Source organism: Copadichromis virginalis, linkage group LG16 (assembly GCF_057382275.1).
Source record: "Copadichromis virginalis isolate Kocher_CV1m ecotype Utaka linkage group LG16, C_Virginalis_male_GT1.1, whole genome shotgun sequence".
Lineage (NCBI taxonomy): Eukaryota > Metazoa > Chordata > Actinopteri > Cichliformes > Cichlidae > Copadichromis > Copadichromis virginalis.
Genome location: NC_140633.1, coordinates 485,148 through 509,071, shown reverse-complemented (window position 1 = coordinate 509,071; position 23,924 = coordinate 485,148). Strand labels below are relative to the sequence as shown.

The window sequence follows — 23,924 nt, the reverse complement described above, 5'->3', positions numbered from 1 at the left end:
TTATTTCCAGCCGTTTTTAGTCCAAAATGACCTTTTTTCAAAGTCAGTCTTTATTTCAAAATCCCGTTTTTCCCGATGGTCTATTTATTTCATAATGCGACTTTTCAGCAGAATGACTTTGTCTGTCAATCAAGAGAGACAGGGCGGAGCCAGTTGTGTGATTGGTTGCTCCTTTACTCAGACATAAGTAATAGCACATGAATTGTCGATTTAGGTTTAATGGTGCAATGCGTCTCCTATGCAGCTGGCGGCAGTATGCAGCTCAAAATAAACTTAAGGCACCGACAAATGCCAAACACTGGGCGCGAATAACGTTACAGGTGTATCAATTCTTGTGAAGGGCATGGCTGCAGGAAACAAGTCCGTTTCTGAGTTACTCAAAGAACTTGCTAACCGCTTAGATTGAACGTCTTCACCTCAGTCTGAGTATTGCAGCAGTGTACTGGAGATGAAGTGGTCCCTGGTCCAAGTTCTCATCACAACCGCACAGGGTTAACGCTATCACAGCTAGCTCCACTCCACGAAACGCTGTTCAGGGTAAGTAACGATATGTTATTATTGCTTGGTTAGTCTGTCTGTCTGGCAAAAATGAGCTTTTTAAACAGTTTAGTCACAGATTTTTTTTAATACTGTTTTTTATCATAGCAAAGAATTCTATAAATTAGGTAAGAGAAAATAATTGTCTTCTGGGTTAATGTCTGTATTACTATTTACATTGTTGTAGGTAATAGTTATTCATGACTGTTTTAAAGTGGCTTATCTTCTGTGCTAATATGGAAGACAAGTAATCTATGTGAAAGAAAAGAAAGCAATTTTAGTTCAACGTAGTGATTTTGTAAGTGGGTATAATTTGAAAATGCTTTTACTAGTACAGTGGATGTTCTTTAAATATTTAACATTTAAAGTGTGTGTCACTTTACAGACTCCAACTTCAGTTTTGGTTTGGTCTCACCGTTGTAGGTCATAACACAAACAAGTCGTCAAGTCAAGCAGCTGAGGAAAGGGCTTAAGGAAACCATGGTATGGCCGCTTCTGACAGAAAGATCAGACATCATTCCTCCTTTCTTACCAAGGGAATCAGAGACTGCTCCCTGTTGTGAGGTAAGGTCAGGTCACATCTTTTAACATCTGAATAGTAAAGCTATTTGGTTAATTTATGAAGGATGAACATTAATTGTTGACACAAAACACCAATATACTGTTTTGTATGCGTGGGTTAGTTGAACAGCTGGGTTACATTTAATAAAAATACACCTAATGTTGCTGATGCTCTTAAGACTACAAGATAAGTAAAGCTATAAAATGACTGTGGCCTGCCACAGAAGATGAAGATGAGGAAGAAGAGGAATGCTCTCGAGGATAAATGCAGAGTGGCAGGTTACCTTCGGTCCTTCATTGAAAATGGTAAGTCTGCTGCGACAGGTATTTTGCCATTGGTTTTCTCTGATTATACTTTGGTAAATTACATACAGTCCAGTGATCTTGGGTCATTAACAAAGTACACTATAGTAGAGCTGGGCGATATGAGATTTTTTCATATCACGATATATATATATTTTTTTTATAAAAGGACAAGAGCGGTGAGGTCTATCACAATAGTTTAATTTTTCTATTGAGAAAAAGTTATTTCGCAATACATATCGTTATTGTTCTATCGCCCAGTTCTACACTATAGTATAATTTTGTTTTGTTATTTGCTCCATGCAATACATAAGTGGTGGCATTATCAGTTGCACTAGAATTGTATGTAGACTACTTTTAGCTTTGTTAACATAAAAATATCTATAAAAGCTACAACAGCAATTTGAGTGGGGCAAAAATGTCTGGTGCCCTGTATGTAAGTGGTCATCTTTTATGGTATTTCTCTATAAAAGATTCAAAATAATGAATATAGGATGTCATTATAGTTTAAAACAATCTTCTGTTGCAGCATCTTGTGCACAACAAAAAGCCCTCATCAAGTTTTGGACAGGATGGGAAGTCTTGCCGAGAAATGACTGTGGAAGTGGTCAACAGCAATCTTCCAAAGTCTTCCACCGGTTTTGAAGTACTACGCCTTCCTGCACACTACTGTACCTATGAGTCATTTCTAATGGACATTCAGGTGTGTCTCAACTCTACTGACTCAGGTTTTGGTCTGGTTTACGATTGATTCCATAACCACATGGTAAAATTAGACCATTTCTTATTTCTTGCATCACATTACTGTACTCAGTGTTCAAAGAAACGGACAATCTAGTGAGTTCTAGTTCTTTTTAATACACTTGACAGTGAAAAATACACACTACAGGTGTGCATTTATGGCTTTTTTAATATAAACTGATGAAGAGTTCAGATATCAAAATCAGTTGTTCACTGTACATTATAAATTACACAATGTTTTGTTTATACTCGCTACTGATACAAAAAAAATTTCTAGAAAAAATTATTTGAATTAAGATGTTACACTACTCTACTGTGTTCATTGTATTAAATCTGCTCAGAGTTGACATGTACTGTATATCCAACCAAGAAATGAATATCATTAAAGTGACAGCTGTATAAAACAAATCCTGTTTTATAGCCACTCACTGTTTTGTTGAAAATGAAATTGGTTATGCTGTTTTGAGTCAGTATTAGCTACAAAGCTGTAGAAATTAAAAAAAAAAAAAATCCTCCTGACATAGAAACTGATTAAATGTAATAATGTCTTTCTACAAGTGATTTTGAAGTATTGGTAGCACAGCAGGGTCTTGTTCATTCAGTGCATCTGGGAGCTGAATCTCAGGAATGGTGATCTCATTTGATGGGCGGCGATTATGTTGTCCTGTCCAGTCCACACCATAATCCTCATCAACCTGAAAGAGCATGCACATGTTTTAAATCTAAACTGAAGAGGTGTTTCCTGCAGCTGTTCCTAGATGGACTTATTGAGTCTGCCAGGGCCTATGTGAGTTGCTTAGGCATTGGCTACCAACTAATTATTCATTCACCCATTCTAGGTCAGGATTGGTTCTCTTCAGGTATAACAAATTTAACTTTGTTTAAAGTATTGCCATCTATACCTGACAGGTGGGATAAAAAAGAATGGCTTGGGAGACACACAGCAAATCTCAAAGTTTTCCAATTAATGCTGAAAGAACCAAGGATGTAAATGTATTCTTGTTTTAGCTTTACCGAAGACACCAGAGAAAGTATGATATCTATAATGCTGCTGAAATAGACAAAACCATTTCAATAAACTCGCTATTTAACATCAACCTTGTTATGCATTATCAGAGAACAATCAACTGCAAACAGCAATGAAACATTCAACTATGTACTATTTAAAGCACTAATGACCCTGCTGTCTAACAAGATGTGATAAGTAAGTAGACTGTGGAAAGCTGGTGGGTCTACTCTCTGTGTAAAAGGTTCCTACAGGCTCCACTGACCCCAGTCTCCGAGTTAACACACTAACAGCTAACACTGCTAAACGTGTCTCAACGCCGAGATGGCGCCGATAGCTTTAGCCGTAGCTGCCCCACTTAGTTTAGACAGTAACAAAAAAAAGTAAGCGATAATAATTCATTGTCAAACGTCATAATTAAGGTCAACACCTAAACAATGCTGTGTACAGAATCACACAGGTGCTCAATTACAGCATAAACTTACCTTAGACCATCCTCCGTCATTTTCCTCCTAATTGTGCTCGGAGACACAGAAAATGTATCGGCAATTACCCCGACGGTTATCCCGGACAGCACTAAAGTCCTGAGTGCTGCACCGGGATTTCTAGACATGGACGGCCAACATTTGAAGACTGTTCTTCCTCGGCGTATTCCAAACGAACACGGTGCTGAATTGCTCTTAAACCTTCGACAATGCTGTCATCGATGCTAAGATTTTGAAGAGCAATTATCATCCAGACATTTCAGAAACATCATCTAAACGACTCAAAACAGTATCTACAGGTAAATGATCCCTCTCTGATTTGCTTAAATGAGCAGAACTGGCTGAAGTTCACACCAGTCCGCCATCCTCCGTGACTTTTGACCTAGCACGCTGTTGCTAGCTGTAGCAGCCGTCCGCGGAGCCGGTATCCAGGAAAACTAGTCGATGGTAAACGATAAGCCAATAGGTGCAAAGGTCCAGCCCACTTACATTGATTGACAGACAAAGTCATTCTGCTGAAAAGTCGCATTATGAAATAAATAGACCATCGGGAAAAACGGGATTTTGAAATAAAGACTGACTTTGAAAAAAGGTCATTTTGGACTAAAAACGGCTGGAAATAAATAAAATGCCTCAGGAATAATCTCTGTTATTGTGAAAAATAATGACCATGAAATAATATTTCACAATAATAAGTAAATTTATATAGCAGAATGCAATATATTTCACAATAATGAGCATTGTTTTCAAAATGTGTTCCATGATTTCACAATATCATTCTCACATTACATATCTGTGTCTTATTTATTCACATAGTTATTTATTTCATCTTGACCTATTTATTTATTTAATTTTGAACACTTTGGAGTTCCATACTCAGGGTGTGTTTGGTGGGGGGTGCGCGCATCTTGTTAGGGAAGATGCTTCAGCATTTAGGGGGAAGTTTGGGTGTTCTTTGTTTTTTATGTTGTACTGTTCTGTTCACTGACTTTGTTTTTTCTGTGTTTTTCATTGGTCAGCTTTGGTTTTTTTCAACCTATGTTCTAACATGGTATCGCAATTAAATACTAATAATCAACAAGCAGGTCACTCGTTTAAGTTCTGTAGCTGGAATTGTAAAGGTCTGAATCAACCTATTACAGCTTTGTCCTGGTTAATGCTGAGAACCTTAAGAAAGTTTTCTCCACAGTGAGACCCACCACATGTCTTTTAGATCCAATCCCCTCTTCACTCTTTAAAACACTTTATGGATTTTTTGAGGCTGAGCTTTTAAACATGATGAATTGCTCTCTTCAGTTGGGTGTCTTCCCTGCTGCCTTTAAAACGGCGGTGGTGAGGCCCCTTCTGAAGAAGAGCAATTTGGATTGTAATGATTTTAATAACTACAGACCTGTATCCAACTTACCATTTTTAAGTAAAATCTTAGAAAAACTTGTTTTTACTCAGATTAATGACTTTTTGAATGATAGACAGATCCTGGAGATATTCCAGTCTGGATTTAGGGTGAACCACAGCACAGAGACGGCTCTCCTAAAGGTTTTAAATGATCTTAGATGTAACTGGGACGCCCAAAAGCTCTCAGTCCTGGTGCTACTGGATCTAAGCGCAGCCTTTGATACAGTAGACCACGCTATTCTTTTAAACAGACTGAAACACATGGTGGGCCTCTTTGGTGCTGTACACAACTGGTTCACTTCCTATCTCTCTGACAGAACTTTTATGGTGAGTATGGATACATGCTCCTCTAAGATCCATAAAATGACATGTGGTGTGCCTCAAGGGCCGGTTCTAGGCCCTGTACTTTTTAATTTGTATATGCTCCCTCTCGGCGGTGTCATCAGGAGGCATGGAGTGAACGTCCACAGTTACGCTGATGACACTCAGCTGTACATCTCCGTGTCTCCTGATGACACCAGACCAATGGATGCCCTTTTTAACTGTATTTTAGATATAAGATCTTGGATGGCAGAAAACTTTTTACAGCTTAACCGGGACAAAACTGAAGTTTTAATCGTCGGTCCCGAGGCTCAGAGAGATAAACTCTTGTCTAAATTACAGGCATTTTCACTATATCCTTCGCTACAAGTGAGAAACCTGGGTGTTATTTTTGACTCTGAGCTTGGTTTTATCCCACATATTAAACATGTAACCAAAATTGGATTTTATCATCTAAAAAATATAGCCAGAGTCTGCCCTATTCTCTCTCGGGCCAACACGGAGATGCTGATGCATGCTTTTATTACCAGTCGCATTGATTACTGTAATGCCCTGCTCTCTAGTCTTCCTAAGAAGAATATTTCAACTTTACAACATTTACAAAACTCGGCAGCTCGTGTGCTGACGAAGACCAGAGGGCGGGCCCACATTACACCGGTTTTAGAATCGCTGCATTGGCTCCCCGTGTGTTTCAGGATCGATTTTAAAGTTATTTTATTGGTTTTTAAATGTCTTAATGGTCTTGGGCCTTCTTATCTCTCAGATCTGCTTTTACCATATGAACCCTCGCGGACCCTGAGGTCCTCTGGTACTGGCCTTTTGATTGTCCCTAAAGTCAGGACACATACTCACGGAGAGGCAGCTTTTCAGTGGTATGGTCCTCGTCTGTGGAACAGCCTGCCGGAGGAGCTCAGGGCCGCAGAGAACGTACATGTTTTTAAGAACAGGCTCAAGACCCACCTTTTTAATTTAGCTTTCACCTAACGTTTATTTATTTTATGCTTATTTATTTTGATTTTATTCTTATTCATTTTTTTTAATCTTCTTACTCTATTTATATTTATATTTATATTGTATCCCTTTCTTATTTATTTTATCATTTTACCCTGTATATAGCCTATCGTGTCTTATCTCCAGTGTTTCCTCGGAGGGGGCTCTCTGCACCGGGGATGTGATCGACCGTGGCTGCTGGGTCTCTGGGGGTCCTCTCAGCCTGGCTGGGGGGCTCCTTTGCCTCCCTCCTGCTGTGTGCCCAGCCTGGAGGCTGCGGTCTGTGACCGGCTCCCGGTGCAGACGGCTCCCTGTTATAGTCTTTCCTCACTTGGCTCATGTGAACCCAGCCCAATTTTTACTCTTTAAGTGTGCGCGTGTGTGGGGGGGGGGATATGTGTGTATTCACATCAATTATGTTAATGAGAGTGTGGGGAGTGAATTGGAGGGTGGGGTGGGCTGCTTTTAACTATGTAAAGCACTTTGTGCTACATTTTTTTTGTATGAAAAGTGCTTTATAAATAAAGATTGATTGATTAAAAGGAGCAAGGTCCTCCATTATTTGCAATTTTTGGGCGCCCAGGTTGTGTTTTTACAAGAAACACACCTAAAAATTTCAGATCATTTTAGACTTCATAAGGGGTGGGTGGGCCAACTCTATCACTCTACATTTAAATCCAAAGTTCGTGGTGCTGCTATTTTAATACACAAATCAGTGCCATTTGTTTCTTCTAATGTTATAGCGGACCAGAATGGTAGATTCATTATTGTGAGTGGTAGTATTTTGAACACTAAATTCATTTTTGTCAGTGTCTATGCTCCCAATTGGGACGATCCAAATTTTTTTTAGCACTTTTTTCATTAAAATTCCTGACTTGTCTTCCCACTATTTGGTTTTTGGTGGCGATTTTAATTGTTGGCTCGGGCCGCTGGATAGATCCTCAAATAAGCCTGGTAGGCAATCCAACTCTTCCAAAATTATTAATACGTTCCTTAAAGAATTCTCTGTTATTGATGCCGGGCATTTTCTCAACCCCACACGTAGAGAGTACACCTTTTTCTCCCCTGTTCATCATACATACACTCGTATTGATTACTTTCTACTGGACAGTCGACTTACTTCACAGATTCGCTCTTGCTCTCATAGTGTTATTGTCATTTCAGATCATGCTCCGTTGACTCTAGATTTGGCAGTGGGCTAAAGTTCTCCACCAGCTCCATGGCGTTTGAATACACGCTTGCTGTCAGATGATAAGTTCATCACATTTGTGAATTCCAAGATAGACTTATTTATAGAGACAAACATTACACCCGGAATATCACCCTCCATTTTGTGGGAAACGTTTAAGGCTTTTATCAGGGGACATATTATATCTTATGCTGGTTTTGAGGCGAATCAAAGGAAAGCAAAGTTGTCCGAGCTCATAATACGCATATCGCAATTAGATGAGTGTATGCTGTCTGCCCGACACCAGAGGTCTATAATGACAGGCTGTCTTTGCAGACTGAGTTTGATCACCTGTCCTCTGCTCGGGCTGAAGAGATGTTGTTGAAGTGTCAGTACTCCCAGTATGAGTATGGGGATAAGGCCAGTAAACTGCTCTCCCATCAGCTTCGTAGTGCAGCAGCTGCACATTCCATTCCTCGGATTCAGACATCAAGCGGTGTTTCTACGGATCCTAAAATAATTAATGACCAATTTCGAGACTTTTATTCATCTCTCTATGCGTCTGAGTGTGCAATTAGCACTGAGGCTTTGGACTCCTTTTTCAATCATCTTAAGCTCCCATCAATTGATCAGACACACAGCCTTCAGCTGGAGGGACCAGTAACTGTAGACGAGATCCTGCAAGCTATCAGCAAATTGCAGTGTTCTAAGTGTCCCGGTTTCCTGTTGAGTTCTATCGTAAATTTATGCCTAAACTGGCTCCGCTCATGATAAATATGTATAAGCATTCACTGGAAGTTGGATCCCTCCCACCCTCTCTACTGCAGGCATCTATATCCTTGATCTTAAAAAAGGATAAGGATCCATTACAATGTGGCTCATACCGTCCCATTTCTTTGTTAAATGTGGACTATAAAATACTTGCTAAACTTTTAGCGATGCATGTGGAAGCAGTCTTGCCATCTGTAATTAACCCGGATCAAACTGGCTTTATTAAAGGGAGATATGCCTTCTCTAACCTTAGACGTTTGTTTAATGTTCTTTACAATCCCTCAGACTCCAACAACCCTGAGTTTGGGATCAGTTTAGATGCTGAGAAGGCTTTTGACAGGGTCGAGTGGGGATACCTTTTTTATGTTCTGGATAAATTCGGCTTTGGTAAAATAATCATCTCCTGGTTGAAATTTCTTTATATTTCCCCGCTTGCCGCTGTCAAAACAAATGGCACATGTTCTGACTTTTTTCCTCTGTTTAGGGGCACTAGGCAGGGCTGTCCCATGTCGCCGTTGCTCTTTGCAATTGCAATTGAGCCCCTGGCCATATCGCTGAGATCAAACCCAGGTATCACCGGGGTTACTAGAAATGGTATAGAACAAAGGGTCTCCTTTTTTTTTTTTTTTTTTTTTTTTTTGTGTCCCGTTTGGATCTTTAGCCATCAGAATTGTTGTCTTAAGGCCAAGAAAGATGCCAAGCGGATTTATTTTACCAAGTGGATCATATCGCTGAGATCAAACCCAGGTATCACCGGGGTTACTAGAAATGGTATAGAACAAAGGGTCTCCTTTTTTTTTTTTTTTTTTTTTGTGTCCCGTTTGGATCTTTAGCCATCAGAATTGTTGTCTTAAGGCCAAGAAAGATGCCAAGCGGATTTATTTTACCAAGTGGATCATCATGGCCTTGCCATATTGGTCCATTTGATTGACCTTTATTATAATTATGAATCCATTTTATCTTCAGTTGCCACAAATGGGACAGACATGACTGGGGGATAGGACAGGGAGAAAGAATGAAAGAAAGAGAGGGAGAGAAAGAAAACCAGAGGGGAGAAGAGACAGTGAGAAGGGGGGGGGGGGGGGGGGGGGAGGAAAAAAAACACACAAACAAAACACCTGGATCACCTGTATTGAGAAAAAAAACAGAAGAGAAAGCAAACAGCAAAAAGCAACATAATAAAAAAAACAGCACCATCACAATAAACTAGCTAGCAGTAGATATCAGTAGATACTGAATAATAAACGATATTGTGCAGCACACAAGATAGACAGCGCACAATGTGCTTTGAGGCAGCAGCCAAGAAAGCTGTAATCTGCATCTGTGAATACCCGTGTGTACACCTGTGTGCATACCTGTGTGGATCAGCATGCTTGTATTCCAAAGGTTTCTCCATGTAACGATCTGCTAGGGAGTGTGGGGAGCCACAGCCCCGTCCTCCAGGGTATGAAGCAGGTATGGAGGAGATCAAACTCCAGACATCCAGAGGCCCCCAGAACACAAGAGACCAAGGAAGACCAACAGAGGGGCAGCCGCGCCACTGTCCCAGTAAGAGCTGAGGAGAGTCCCAGATGAGGGCTCACTCAGCAGCCGCGGAGCAGAAGCCAGGGGGAGTTGCAGTGACGCGCCCGTGAGCTCCGCCGGCAGCCAGCTGTGCCTGAGTGACCGAGCCCCAGGCCGAGAGGCCGGGGGCACCCCGCCTCCGAAGTGGCCCGAGCGAGCCCCAGGCTCCAGGCCCCGACAAGCGGCCACCAAGGAGTGAGCCAGTGTGTACCCGGACGCCCACCCCCAGACACAAAGAACCACCAACACACCGACACCTGAGGGAGTCCGCCACTGGCAGGGGAAGTGGTGGTGGGTGGAGATAGGCCTCCAAACCTTGGAGGGCCTGAGATGTCCCCAGAGAGGTGGCGTCTGATACCCAACCTGACATATAGACACAGACATACAGGCACACACAGACACAAACATCCATTCCCACCCTCATGCTCTCATATGCACTTACTCCACACTCAACCAACGTGGAGACGGACATAAAGAGACGCTGTACACACGATCACACTCCCCAAGCGTACTCTACGAACCGGGTCTAGGTACCCTTGCCCCTGGAGGGGGGAACTGCACCCAGACCCAGGTGGTGTTACCCTTTTCCCTGCGGTGGGGAGAGGCAGACCGCCCCGACTCCGCAGCAGCAGGGAGGCCCCACACTCCAGACCGCAGTCGGACGGCCAACTCCTCCTCCTAGCCCCCCCGCTCCAGCAGGCCGCAGAGAACGGGGGTGAGAGAAGACTCCAAACCTCCCTCCACCCGCTCATTGTAGTGTTGATGCATGTGTGTTCTAAGGTGCAATTAAAACCCAGGAGGGCATGGAGCTACCTGCCAGAGAGCAGCAGGTAAGCGCATAGCCCCTCCTGATAGCCCTCAATGTCTACGTGTATTTAAGATTGAGAGGAGGGCAACGACGCCAGGGGTGAGGTGTACACCCTGATGGTAATTTGGACTCCGTGTATCGTGCCCACCCCCAAGATCCTATATGTATGTGTAATGAGAGTGTGAGTAATGTGAATGTCTAAGTTGTGGGATAAAATTGAGGCAGAGGCAGCCAGAAGGGGACAGAGGGGGGGATAGCCTCCTCTGCACCCTGGTGACATACCCCTACTCCACGGCCCTGCATGTGTGGGTGGTTGTGGTGGAGCGGGAAGAGGGAGGCAGCTGGAGATGGGGAGGGAAGGAAGGGAGGGGCAGGTGACCCCTCCCTGGGGCCAGCTCCCCCGCTGACCCCAGTAGGCACTCCCATACTCCGCGACCCGCCAGGGAAAGGGGGCCCAGGCCCATCCAGACCCCGGTCTGGATGGGCCTCCTTATACGCAGATGATTTGCTTCTTTATATCTCAGAACCAGCATCCTCATTTCCTTTGGTGCTCTCAATACTTGAACAGTTTAGCCTTATTTCTGGCTATAAGTCGAATCTCGCTAAGAGTGAACTGTTCCCCCTGAATGCTGCTGCACAGAAATATCAGTGCACAGCACTGCCTTTTCGAGTTGTATCGGACAACTTCACATATTTAGGGGTTAAAATTACAAGTCAATTCCATGCTCTTTGCAAGCTTAATTTCGACCCACTTGTGGAGAAAGTTAGGCAGGATTTGGACAGATGGTCTCTACTCCATCTGTCTGTAGCAGGGCGCATAAATACAATTAAAATGAATATCCTCCCAAGATTTTCTTTTCTTTTTCAGTGTGTCCCTGTATTTATCCCAATTTCCTTTTTTGTTAAATTAGACAAGATTCTCTCTGGGTTCATTTGGAACAAAAACAACCCTAGAATACGCAAGACATATCTTCAAAGACCGAAAAAGATGGGGGGGATGGCTTTACCAAACCTTATGTTCTATTATTGGGCATGTAATATTCGTATTCTCAGGTACTGGCTACAGGGGGAAGGCCTGAATAATGCCCCGGCCTGGCTGAGTTTGGAGACTTCTTCTTGTGCCTCATCCTCTTTACCAGCCCTGATTTATGCCCAAAAGCAGCCTCCGAGTGCAGGTTCTTATAATAACTCTATTGTCAAAGTTACCTTGAAAATATGGTATCAATTTCGTCGTTATTTTAAGTTGACCTTTTTTTCCCTTCAGTCACCCATTTTGAAAAATCCCTCTTTTCAGCCTTCGTTAGTTGATGGTGCTTTTTATTTGTGGGCCTCCTTGGGTATCAGGTCTTTTTCTGATCTGTATATTCAGAATACATTTGCCTCCTTTGAACAGCTCTCATTGAAATTTGGCCTTCCAAAAAGTCACTTTTGTCACTACTTACAAATCCGGAGTTTTGTTAAGGAGAAATCCTCTCAGTTTCCATCTAGACCTCCTTGTCATGACTTTGATAACCTTCTATCGCCTCCCCCTTCATTACAGGGCCTGATCTCTTGTCTGTATGGGAGAATATGTTCCTTTGGCAACTCCTCAACCTCGGCTATTAAAATGGCATGGGAGCAGGATTTGGGGTGTGTGATTCAGGATGACTCTTGGGATAAAATTCTTTACCGGGTCCATGGCTCCTCATTATGTGCCAAACACGGGCTGATTCAATGTAAGATTTTGCACCGTGTACATTGGACTAAAGCCAGACTAGCTCAAATATACCCCAACCTTAGCCCTGATTGCGACCGTTGTCATCAAACACCTGCCTCTCTAATACATATGTTTTGGTCATGTCCATCCCTCAAACAATACTGGATTAATATTTTTCTGACTTTATCAAAGATCATCTAGCTAACCCTCCAACCTGTGCCCTTAACTGCTTTGTTTGGGGTTCTTCCTGATACAGTTGTCTTGCCGACGCCCCAAGCGGATCTGGTAGCATTTCTCACCTTATTAGCAAGACGCAGAATATTGTTATGTTGGAAGTCCCCTTCTCCCCCATGCTGGATCAGAGACGCTTTGCATTTTAGCAAACTCGAAAAGATTAAATTCACCCTGCGTGGGTCTATGGCCAAATTTTTTAAGACCTGGCAACCCTTTTTTGACCATGTTCAGACTTTATTCTATTTTATTTTATCTTATGTTTAAGTAAGATGTTTAAGTTTAAGTATATGGACTCTATTGTGCCTGCGCCTTATGATGGCATTTACTTACCTACTTTATACATATTTCTTTTCTCTTACAGATTTGACTTATCTCTACAACTAAGCTGACCACTCATTATGTTTGTGGGGTTTTTTTTGTTTTTTTTCTTGGTTTGTGTGTTTTGTTTTTTCCGTGTCTGTATGGGGGTGTGGGCTCTGAAACTCTCCACATCTCTCTTGTACACTCAGGAACTGTTATCTTGTACTCCAAGGTTTACTATTCGTATTATTAGATTGGACCCTTTCTTTTTTCTTTTTGTACACCCACTGGTACTCCTATAATTATGAGGTGGGAGTGTATGTTTCATATTGTTTTATGTTCTTCAAAAAGAAAACGGCATATTGTTCAATTTGTCTTTTGTAAAAATGGATGCAGAAACTTTAATAAAAATATCTGAGGAAAAAAGAAAAAGAAAAAAAAAAAGAAAACAACAAAATTTGAATGAAGACAACGGAAGTTGAAAGAGAACAACAGAATTTGAAAGAAAACAACAGAATTAGAATGTAAAGAACGGAATTTGAGTGAAAATAACGGAAATAGAATGAAAACAACATAATTTGAATGAAAACAACAGAATTAGAATGAAAAGAACAAAATTTTAATAAAAAAAACAGTACTAGAATGAAGAGAATAGAATTTGAATGAGAACAACAGAATTAGAATGACAAGAATGGAATTTGAATGAAAACACCGGAAGTTGAAAGAAAACAACAAAATTTGAATGAAAACAACGGAAGTTGAAACAGAACAACAAAATTTGAAAGAAAACAACAGAATTCGAATGACAAGAATAGAATTTGAATGAAAACAACAGAATTAGAGTGGAGACATGGCGGGGGAGGACGCTGGACAGACCCGGTGCACCTAAATGCGTAGTGAGGGTGTGCTGGGAACGTCTAGCAGAGGCCCCAGTCCGCGAGATCTTCAACGCACACCTCCGGCAGAGCTTCAACAGCATTCTGAGGGAGACTGGGGACATTGAGTCCGAATGGACCATGTTCAGCGTCTCCATTGCCGAAGCTGCTGCATTGAGCTGCGGCTGCAAGGTGGTTGGTGCCTGCCGTGGTGGTAATCCCCGAACCAAATGGTGGACACCAGAGGTGAAGGGAGCCACTAGGCTGAAGAAGGAGTCCTATCGGGCTTGGTTAGCCTGTGGGACTCCGGAGGCAGCCGACAGGTATCGACAGGCCAAGCAGAATGCGGCTCAGGAGGAGTTCAGACAGGCAATGGAAAAAGACTTTCGGACCTTCTCCAAGTCCACAAAACACATGTAGACTGGTTGGGCAAACTCCCATGCACCCTCAAGTATCCTTGAGAGGATAAAGAGCTGGTCCAGTGTTCCGCGACCAGGACGAAAACTGCATTGTTCCTCCTGTATCCGAGGTTCGACTAGCGGACGAACTCTCCTTTCCAGCACCCTGGCATCAGAGATGGGCAGTAACGCGTTACTTGTAACTTGTACGCGTTACTGAGTGAGTGTGTTTACACTCACTCTTTCAAATAGATGCAAGTAAAACACAGCAGAAAATAAATAAAGTCAAAGACTACCGGTCCTGTTGCTCTATTTTCACCTGTAAAGCAGGAGTGGGGTAGGCGGAGGTTTACCCTGGTGCAGGTGAGCCGCAGCGGTCAGTGGAAGAATCCGCGAGTTTCTCTGTGAGTTTCCCATTACGTCATTGCGCACTCGGTGCTTGTTGGAAGTTTAGGGGTTTTTTTCGCTGTAAAAATAAGTTTTTCTTCCCACGCACAACGGTAATGTTTTTGTCACTTTTTATGGAATCAAACTTAAAGTAAGGTCAGTACTACCACGCTTTAAACGCTGCACGCTCATACTCTCTCCTGCACTCGATATATTATCCATTGTTGATCTGCACACAGCTGTTGTCACAAACGTCACACTCACTTACGTCACTGTCATGAGACATTCTCGCAAAAAAAATCACGGTTTTAGTAACACAGTAACGCAGCGTTCCTACGGGAAAGTAACGGTAATCTAATTACCGTTTTTGCAATAGTAATCCCTTACTTTACTCGTTACTTGAAAAAAGTAATCGGATTACAGCCATCTCTGGCCGTGAATACTCAGAACAAGACCTCTGAGTGCAAATTGGATTACATCTTGGAGTAGCTCACTGCGGTCGTGAGTTCTCACAATCGCCTCTTTGAGCATAAGAATGACAACATCACGGAGCGTAAGTTTGATAACATCATGGAGAAGCTCACAGCTCTCCAACGGGAGATTGAGAGACCAGTGTCGGACTGTTAAAGAACAGCTTTGAAATGAATATGAGTTGTTCGCACTAAAGGAAAAACCATCACTTCATGCGGATACCCCTTCGGCGCCAGCTGTGGTCTCAAGGCTGGAGCTGAACAAAAACACCCTGATAACTGTGCATAGACTGTTCTTCCTATCCTACGCAAGGCCACCTGGGTTGGCTGGAAGACTGTTTACTTAGCCTAGCAGGGTGAAGGACACTGTCTCAGCTGAACTCTGGACACACACGCACACAGGCACATATACACATGCAGTTGTACACTCATCCCCCTCCAAATTCCTTCGACGCTTATTCCCTTCCGATGCTGACGGTGGATCAAGGTGACCAGCGCATAGGCTGCAGGCCCGGATGTACTGTCTACACTGGCTGTCTCTCACCCTTTACCCACCCCTGTTGCTTGTCATGTGTTTCTTTGGTGTATTAAGAGTTTTTTCATGTGCTTTGTGCAGAGGTGTTTTTTCTGTTCTCAAACTGATCTCCCTATTGGAGCTCAGACTGGGGGGAGTTATTTTTTTTTCTCCTTATCTTTCCTCATGTGGTGATTTTTCCATGTTATACCTCTCTGACCTGTCTTCCCCATGTGATGTTTGTGTAATGTATGTATGGTCGGAAGGGTAAGATGGCGCTGGCACGGCTGGCAGCCTTAACCCAATTTCCCTCGGGATGAATAAAGTATGATCAATCAATCAATCAATCAATCAATCAATCAATCAATCAATCAATCAATCAAACACAACAACAAATACACACATGTGACAAATGTACAATAACAGATCATTAAGTGTCACGGCGCCCTGCGCATTAGTATATTTGACTTAAGCTTAATAATCAGAATAATGCTCTGATCTCTTCAAATAAATGAAATCATACCTTTCTACTAAAACTGTTTCTGTTGGTCTCCACCTTTTCCTGAACCAGACCCTGCAGGATCCACCTGAGTGTCCCAGTCCTGGACCCTGTTTGTAACCAGGAGGATCCCAGGCCTGATTATTGCTGATGGATTATAAATATTCTTGTTTTATTCTCATTAAATAAATATGTGTATAAATATGTGGATTCATGTTTCAGTCCTGGACGTTGATGCTTGTTTGTTTGAAAGGACACAGATGGACCTTGTTTCCTTCTTTCCTTCCTTTTTGTGTCCTCTGTGCTTCATCTGCTGCTCTTCACTCTGTTACTTTGGACTGATTTCACTCACACTTTGTTTCCATGGTTTCTTTGCGTCACGCTGACGGCACTTGAACAACACGACATGTTTGATCTGAAAGAAGGAGCAGCATCCTCTCTCCAACCTGTTTCTCCATCTTCTACAACACCTGATTCATTCCAGTTTCTCTGCTTTCACTTTGATTCATGTCAACATGAAGCCTGAACGTCTGTGATGAACACACTATCAGCATCACTGATGCTCACTGTGGTGGTTACAGTGACATCATGCAGTTTGTGTTTTGACCTCCAGAGGGCGACAAATCAGCACAGACAGAGAGCTCCATTCAAACTTTGCTGCCATCAGTAATAATTCTTCAAATATAATCATCAGTGTTTGAGCAGTTATGATATCAGGGACAATCTAGACATGTGTGACAATACTGAACATGTCACATGACACACCTTAAACATCATGTGATCCACTCTCAGTCTGCACTTTCATTCATGACTTCAACAGGTTGAAATGAGCTTTGAACAAACATTCAGTGAAATAAATCTTTCATGGATTCATGTGAGCAGCAGATGAACTTTGTACCAACAACAGTCTGAATGAAGCTCAGGTGTTGATGCTGCTCACTGATTGGATGGTTGGTTTCAGCTCTGCTCTCAGTCTTTATTGCACAGGTGAAGGTAGAAAGTGTGACTGGATCTACAGACTGGAAACAGAGAAACATGCTGAACATTTGAAGCTTTGCAGCAGAAATGTTCATGTTACAAATACAGCAGAGCTGATCTGGGATCAGTGTGTTCACACCTGCAGCTACAACAAGGTTTCATGTCTCCACACGTCAGCATGTGAACTTTACTCTGACTCAGTCTGAGCAGTCAGACGGCATATTTTTTAAGTTAACACATCAGCACACACAGAGCTGAGCCCCTCCCACTGAAGCTCAGCACAGGTGAAGTCCCGCCTCCTTCCAGGAAACAGCTCACCTGTGTGTCAGTGTTTAGTGTCCAGGGCCCTGTTTCAGGAAGCCGGTTTAGTGGAAAAACTGAGTAAGTATACCCTGAGTTAACGAAAACTCTGGGTTTTCGGTTTCACAAAGAGAGTTCAGATGAAGCCTCAGTGAGTCACTATGACGACACACTCCGTGAAGCTAACCTGCCCCCTATCAGGTTTACTACAACTAACCCTGACTGTCTCCGCCCCTTTGTCGGAAACCTGACAGTAGGAAGTGTCGGACATGGCGTGCCACTTCCTTGAAGAGCCAGTAGATCGTGAAGCCCAAATTCTCCGCAGAGCTCTCCGCCGGGAGAGAGTGATCAGAGCGCGTTTGGACATTTTATCATTTCCTGATGATTTTCTGTGCGAACGTTACCGTTTCTCAGCACAATCTATAATTTATTTGGATAACATCCTCAGGCCATATATTACGCATGTGACACATCGCGGACATGCTCTCAGTTCATTGCATATTATTTGTATTGCACTTCGGTTTCTTGCAAACGGGAGCTTTCTGTATAATATTGGTGACGCTGAGCACGTTTCCAAGGCTACCGTCTGTCGGGCAGTCAGGAATGTTACAGTTGCACTGAAACGTCTCCTGTACCCGTTTGTGGTGTTCCCCGGTCATAGACCCACAAGATTTATCAAAGAGAGATGCCACAAAATTGCAGGTATCAGGATGACCAAAACTTAATGTATGATGTGGTGATACTTGGACTACTACTTAAATTGCACATTTATTTTCAGGGTTCCCAGGCGTGATTGGCTGTACAGATGGCACTCACATTCCAATCATTGCTCCTTCAGTAAATGAAGGAGACTATGTGAACAGGAAGTCTTTCCACAGCATTAATGTACAGGTACATAGTTCCCTGTAGCATGTCAAACTAACAAATTATTTCATTATAGTAATGGATGCTAATTTGTGTTCTCTGCACTGTGAAGATCATATGTGATGCTGCCAACATTATCACAAATGTGGAAGCCAAGTGGCCAGGCTCTGTCCATGACTCACAAATATTCCGTGAATGTACACTGAGCACAAAATTTGGACATGGTGAGTTGAGAATACTTTAAAATATATAAAGACCAATTGCTTCAGGGACATTTGAACTGAAGTGTACCCTTCTGTCTTAGGAGAGTTCACTGGCTACTTGCTTGGTGATAGGGGGTATCCACGTTTACCCTATTTGCTTACCCCTTACCCTGACCCTGAACCGGGCCCACAGCAGCGATATAATCTGGCTAATTGCAGGACAAGAGCCAGAATTGAAATGACTATCGGAATGCTTAAGGCCCGGTTCCAGTGCCTGCAAAGACTCAGGGTCACCCCAGAAAGGGCATGTGACATTATTGTGGCATGTGTGATTCTTCACAACATTGCCACAATTAGAGGAGAACACTGTCCTTCTGAACCAAACATCAGCAGTGATCCAAACCATGAACATCCTGACCCTCCCACGGACATACAAGATGGAAGCGCAGTCAGAGACACCATATGTCACAATCATTTCTTTTGACCCATCACCTCAACATGTTGAAAGAAGAATAAACAGATTTTTTGTTCAACTGGCTTTATTGGTCACCTGTATTTCCTGTACACAAAGTATTAAAAGATGTAAACCTCATAAAGTGTCTCTGTTGCTTCCTCCTCCTTAACAGCTGTCAATGTTTCTTCATTATTTTCCTGTAGTAAAGAAATAGACAACATTGCTGTTCTACTGTAAACTCATATAATCTGTGGAGTATTACTCACAACTGCATGTTGGTCTGGCTCAACAGGAGGCTGCACCAGATGCAGTACACCATCACCATCAACTGATAGAATATGAGGTTTATACAGGTCACTTATAACTTACAAGGGACCAAATGGCAATTAACAAACATACCAAGCACCTTACACTTCATTGTCATTATGCTCTCAAAGACAACCAAGGCTGAGGGAAGGCAAGATCAGTCGGAAAATAACTTCACTACAAAATAATCCATTATGGTAAAGAGTTTATCAAATGAATGAGCAGCACTGCAAAGGTGACTGTGAAGAAAGGATGTATGCACATCATGTATTATTTTGAATTTACCCCTTATGTAGGCACTTGTGTCTTGCGGGGTTATTGCCTCAGAGGATGTCCCCGCAGAGATGCCTTCGGCCACAGGGCGCCCACTGTTTTGGCTGAGGGCCAACTGCTCAGCCTCTGTGAGTGGTGGTGGTGGAGGACCCCCACCTGTTTTTCGGGCCTCCGCTTTTTTTCTGTTGGCTATAACGGGCCACATTTGAGCATACAGAGTAAGCAAATATGTACTTGTAATGTGCTCAGATAATTTCAATAAGTGCTTACAGAAAGAAAATTAATGTAGCCTCTAACTGCAATTGATTTACATGGGACAAACAGACCAAGCACTATGGCTCATAATACAATTACACCTTACCTGTTTGGACTATATTTTTATATTTCATTTTTACTTGCTTCCAGGCACGTTTGGGGCCTGTTGGGTTGCACCTGCGCTCACATCACATCACAAAATAAAATGTATAAAATAACAAATAAAATAACATATGATAAAATAACGTGTTAAATGGGTGGAAATCCCTCGATCAATGTTTATATTAACACTCACGCATTGACTCTGTCGGCTATGTTTTGCCATGCATGCTTTTGCAGCTGTGGCTGTGTTACTTTTTTCCGCGGAATTTGCATGTTATCGGCATATGCTGCCATCAGAATTTCGGCCTCAAGCGCTGTAAGATACATTGACCGCGCCTTCTTTCCCTCCGTCTCCATGGTGACTCGCTTAATCTGTGCTCCGCTTATCAGGGCTTTATGTATCCTCGTCCGCGCGCTTCACTTGGGGTTAAAGCAACTCCGCGTTGACTGAACTAATTGTTATCAGCCTTTCTGAAACGGAATATTCCGAGTTGGACAGTTCGGGGTTACTCAACCGTGAGTGTCGTTTTTCACTCTGAGTTTTCCAAACCGGCTTCCTGAAACAGGGCCCAGGGGCCCGTTCTTCGTACGTCGCTTACTACATCCAAGATCAAATGACACATCCAAGATCAAATCATCGCGCTAACCGTGAGCTCGCTAATCCGGTTCCCCGAACACACCTGCTGTTGACGATTACTACAGCTGGACGCAGGAATGTGACATCACTGGGTGTCGTAAAAGGGGCTACGCATCGATAGTAGAAACATTGATCGGCAACCCGCTGATTGGTCGGCGAAAATGTCGAAGGGGCGTGCTCGGTATTTTCCGGCAGCAGAGCAAGAACTCATGAGTGAGGGATTTCAGGAGTTTCAGAGTTTAATTAAAACGCAAGAGAACACTGCAAAGGCTGCAAAAGCAAGGAGAGAGGGCTGGCAGAAAGTTGCTGACAAATCAAACTCGTAGGTAATTTAATAATAATAATAATAATGGATTGGATTTATATAGCGCTTTCCAAGGCACCCAAAGCGCTTTACGATACCACTATTCATTCACTCCCACATTCACACACTGGTGGAGGCAGCTACGGTTGTAGCCAGGCTGCCATATCGCGCCATCGGCCCCTCTGGCCAACACCAGTAGGCGGTAGGGTAGATCTATCATATGACACTATATTGTCCAATATCATATGGCATTATATTATATTATAATATGTTATATTATATCCCCTTTCACATTAGAGCCACAACAGGACCCACAAGAAAATGGGAACAAGTAAAAGTGGAATACAGGAGTATTCTACAGAATGGTAATATTTATCTCTTAGATTGCTTTGCGTCTCTTGGCAAGGTAATACTGGCCTGTAATACTCTGTTAGTTTGTTCATAACAGCAACCAAGAAAAGGGCAGAGGAAAAAAAGACAGGTGGTGGTCCTGCACCCCCTCGTCAACAAGTTGGTTAAGTAAATAATACCCTCACGGGAATATCGATATCTCTCTATGAGCACACTGTCGCGCTGAGCTAAAGGATCCTGTCTGTCCCGCAATATACGCTGAATTCTGAGGACTCTCCTTATCAATCTTGCACCTTCCGCAATGGGTTGGTCGCGTATACGGACAGGACATGGCTGCGACAGGCTTCCCAAATCCACCTTCACTTTTATAGCCGTGGTCTCTCATCTTGATTACACGAAGTAATTTACAATTACTACTCTGAAATATGAATTACATCTGTAATAATCACATACATGTAATAGAATGTTAATAGTTCATTTCCCTTTTTTAGGAAATGACCTGTATGTATCTGTGTGACATCAATAAAAGGATCAAGTGCTGCATTACCTTTAGTTACATTGATAATATTTATTTATGGTGAAACAGTGGAAAAATATCGCTGTTGCTTTCGTATAAATGAAGCGGACATACCTGCGTGGCCGCGATCTAATCCTGTTTACATAAAGTAAACCTGCTCCCGAGCAGGTTTACGCTTACGGCTCTGTTGCTATGACAGCAAGTCCCGGATGAGCTTCGGGGAACCGACTGATCCAGGATCACGCGAAATCGTCAACAATCTAATCCGGCTAACCTACTTAGCGAGGTACGAAGAACGGGCCCCAGGTGTGGAGTGGAGCTTGTTGTTGGTGTGTGAAGAAACTGTAAGTTTGCTTTGTTTCCTCCTTTAACAGTTTTTCTTTAAGAACTTTACTTTTTGTTCAGCTCATGTTTGATTTCTTTACACAACAAACTGTGTGTGTTTGTTTTTCCGGTCTCTCCATTAAAGTCAGTGTGTAATGTTTCCTGGCTAACATCAGCTGTGTGCAGCTTAGTTCCGGCACAAATCTGCCGCTCCATAGTTCACGGTAACGGACTCACAGCTGGACCAACGAGGCGAGTGTGTCCGCCACTCTGAGCTACGTTCTTGTTTGTGTTCTTATAGTTTGTACTTTTTGAGTTCACAGAGTCCACAGAGGACCTTTACCGATTAATATTTACACACGAGACACCTGCAGTGCTCTGATGCTAAGCTAGCCACACAGCATAATAACGCTAAGCTAAGCAGACAGCATGCTAACGCTCAGAGCTCTTAAAGACACAAGTTAAAAATGCAATTGAGCCCTGTGTGAATGAGAGCTGCAGCACAGAGGTAGTGGATGGTCAGATGGTTACAGAGAGCTCTCTGTCTGCTGCTATAGAGCAGCAGCCTTTGTAAATGATGATTTATTCCAGATGTAACTTAGACATGACATGTAAAAAGACTGTTGGCGCCTCATACAGGAAGTGATGCTTCACTTTCAGCTGTTTGTGGATTTTCTTCAGGAAATTTAGTTACAGCTGTGAAATGAGGCTGACTGTGAGGAGGAAGTGTAATATGAAACAGGAAGCCTGTAAAAGCTGAAGTCACACTGTCAACATGTCAGCACACAAGCTCACACGTGACTGCTTCATCAACATGGAGCTCATGGAGTGTTTATTAAAGGATCATTGTGTGAAAGAGGCTCTAACACAGCTGACTGCAGCCTTTAGCTGTGAGCACACAGTGTCTCACATTTACATTCACTTTACTGTCAAATACTCTCAATAACTTTAAACAGCTGCTGTTATCAAGTGAAAATAGCAAAGATTTCAGGGATGCGCTCCAGTGCTTCTACATCCTAGTAACACCTCAGAGAGTCACAACTCATCAAAGCTTCTCATTATCGTTAGGACAGATTTAGGTCAGTATCATTTCACATTTCATCATCCATCAAATGTTGACACATAGTGGGTTTGTCATTCTCTCAGCTGACACTGAGATGAAGCAGGAAAGAAGCAGCTGATATTTGGACAGCACACATGATGGAAAGGAGGATTTCAGTTGATGTGCACATGAATGATTTGTGTTTCCTCTGCAGGTGAAGGTAGAAAGTGTGTGTGAGCTGATGTGAATTGAGCAGCATGGATCAGTGTGAGGACAGAGAGGAGGGAGTCCCTCCCTCTAAAACCACTCTGTGTGGGGAACATGAGAGCCAGACCAAAGCTCAGAGGTGAGATGACCAACTCTAACTGTCCATGACCCTTCTCCACGTCACAGCTCAGCACTCACATCACTGCTCCATCATTATTCACAGGAACCAGCCTGGACCTCCACCCAGCTCTGTGTCCTTACAGAGTGACAAGTTAAAGGGCGGTGGTCCTCCTGCAGAGAGGTAATATGTGTCTAAATGTTGTTGTGACTCAGTGTTTGTGAATAAATCCTCCATCGTGTTTAATGTCAGCTCACCTCCTTTTCACACACATTTCTATGGTCATATGTGAAGCAATGGCTGTTGGAGTGTTTCCACAAACACAGCAGTCAGAGTGTATAGGGTGGATGTTGTGGGAGGTGTTTGTGTAGTGAAGAGGCTGAGTGTCTGCAGGACTCCAGCTGCTCCAGCAGGTGTCTCCTTTGTGCTTTGCTTCAAACACAGTGTAGGGAGGAACTTTCACTCAGATGTTTCAGGTGTTGCTGGATGGACAAGGATGAATAGTTTAATGAGCAGTGTTGGGTAAGTTACTTTAAAATAGTAACTTAGTTACATTACTAGTTACTTCTCTCAAAAGTAACTCAGTTACTTCAAGTTACTCGTTACTTTCAAAGTAACTAGTTACTAGGGAAAGTAACTTTGGTTTTACTCAGAATTCTCTTGTTAA

At 42.8% G+C, this 23,924-nt stretch overlaps 3 long non-coding RNA genes across 5 annotated transcripts; 2 read left to right on the top strand and 1 right to left on the bottom strand.

Annotated features, from left to right (window-relative positions):
* Positions 1 to 302: 302 nt before the first annotated feature.
* LOC146690022 (uncharacterized) lies at positions 303 to 2,679 on the top strand. Of its 3 annotated transcripts, none has more exons than XR_014915713.1 (3): positions 303 to 537; positions 961 to 1,404; positions 1,931 to 2,679. It is a non-coding gene; the product is annotated as an uncharacterized LOC146690022 (long non-coding RNA). The 3 variants fall into 3 exon arrangements; XR_014915712.1 differs by having other exon boundaries at positions 923 to 1,404; XR_014915711.1 differs by lacking the exon at positions 303 to 537 and having other exon boundaries at positions 588 to 1,404.
* Positions 2,294 to 3,751, bottom strand: LOC146690021 (uncharacterized). Its single transcript, XR_014915715.1, has 2 exons — positions 3,634 to 3,751; positions 2,294 to 2,837 (listed from the first exon to the last, which is right to left on the bottom strand). It is a non-coding gene; the product is annotated as an uncharacterized LOC146690021 (long non-coding RNA).
* A 17,984-nt stretch (positions 3,752 to 21,735) lies between these two features.
* LOC146690020 (uncharacterized) lies at positions 21,736 to 23,434 on the top strand. The gene is made up of 3 exons (XR_014915834.1): positions 21,736 to 21,910; positions 23,147 to 23,278; positions 23,363 to 23,434. It is a non-coding gene; the product is annotated as an uncharacterized LOC146690020 (long non-coding RNA).
* Positions 23,435 to 23,924: the final 490 nt, after the last annotated feature.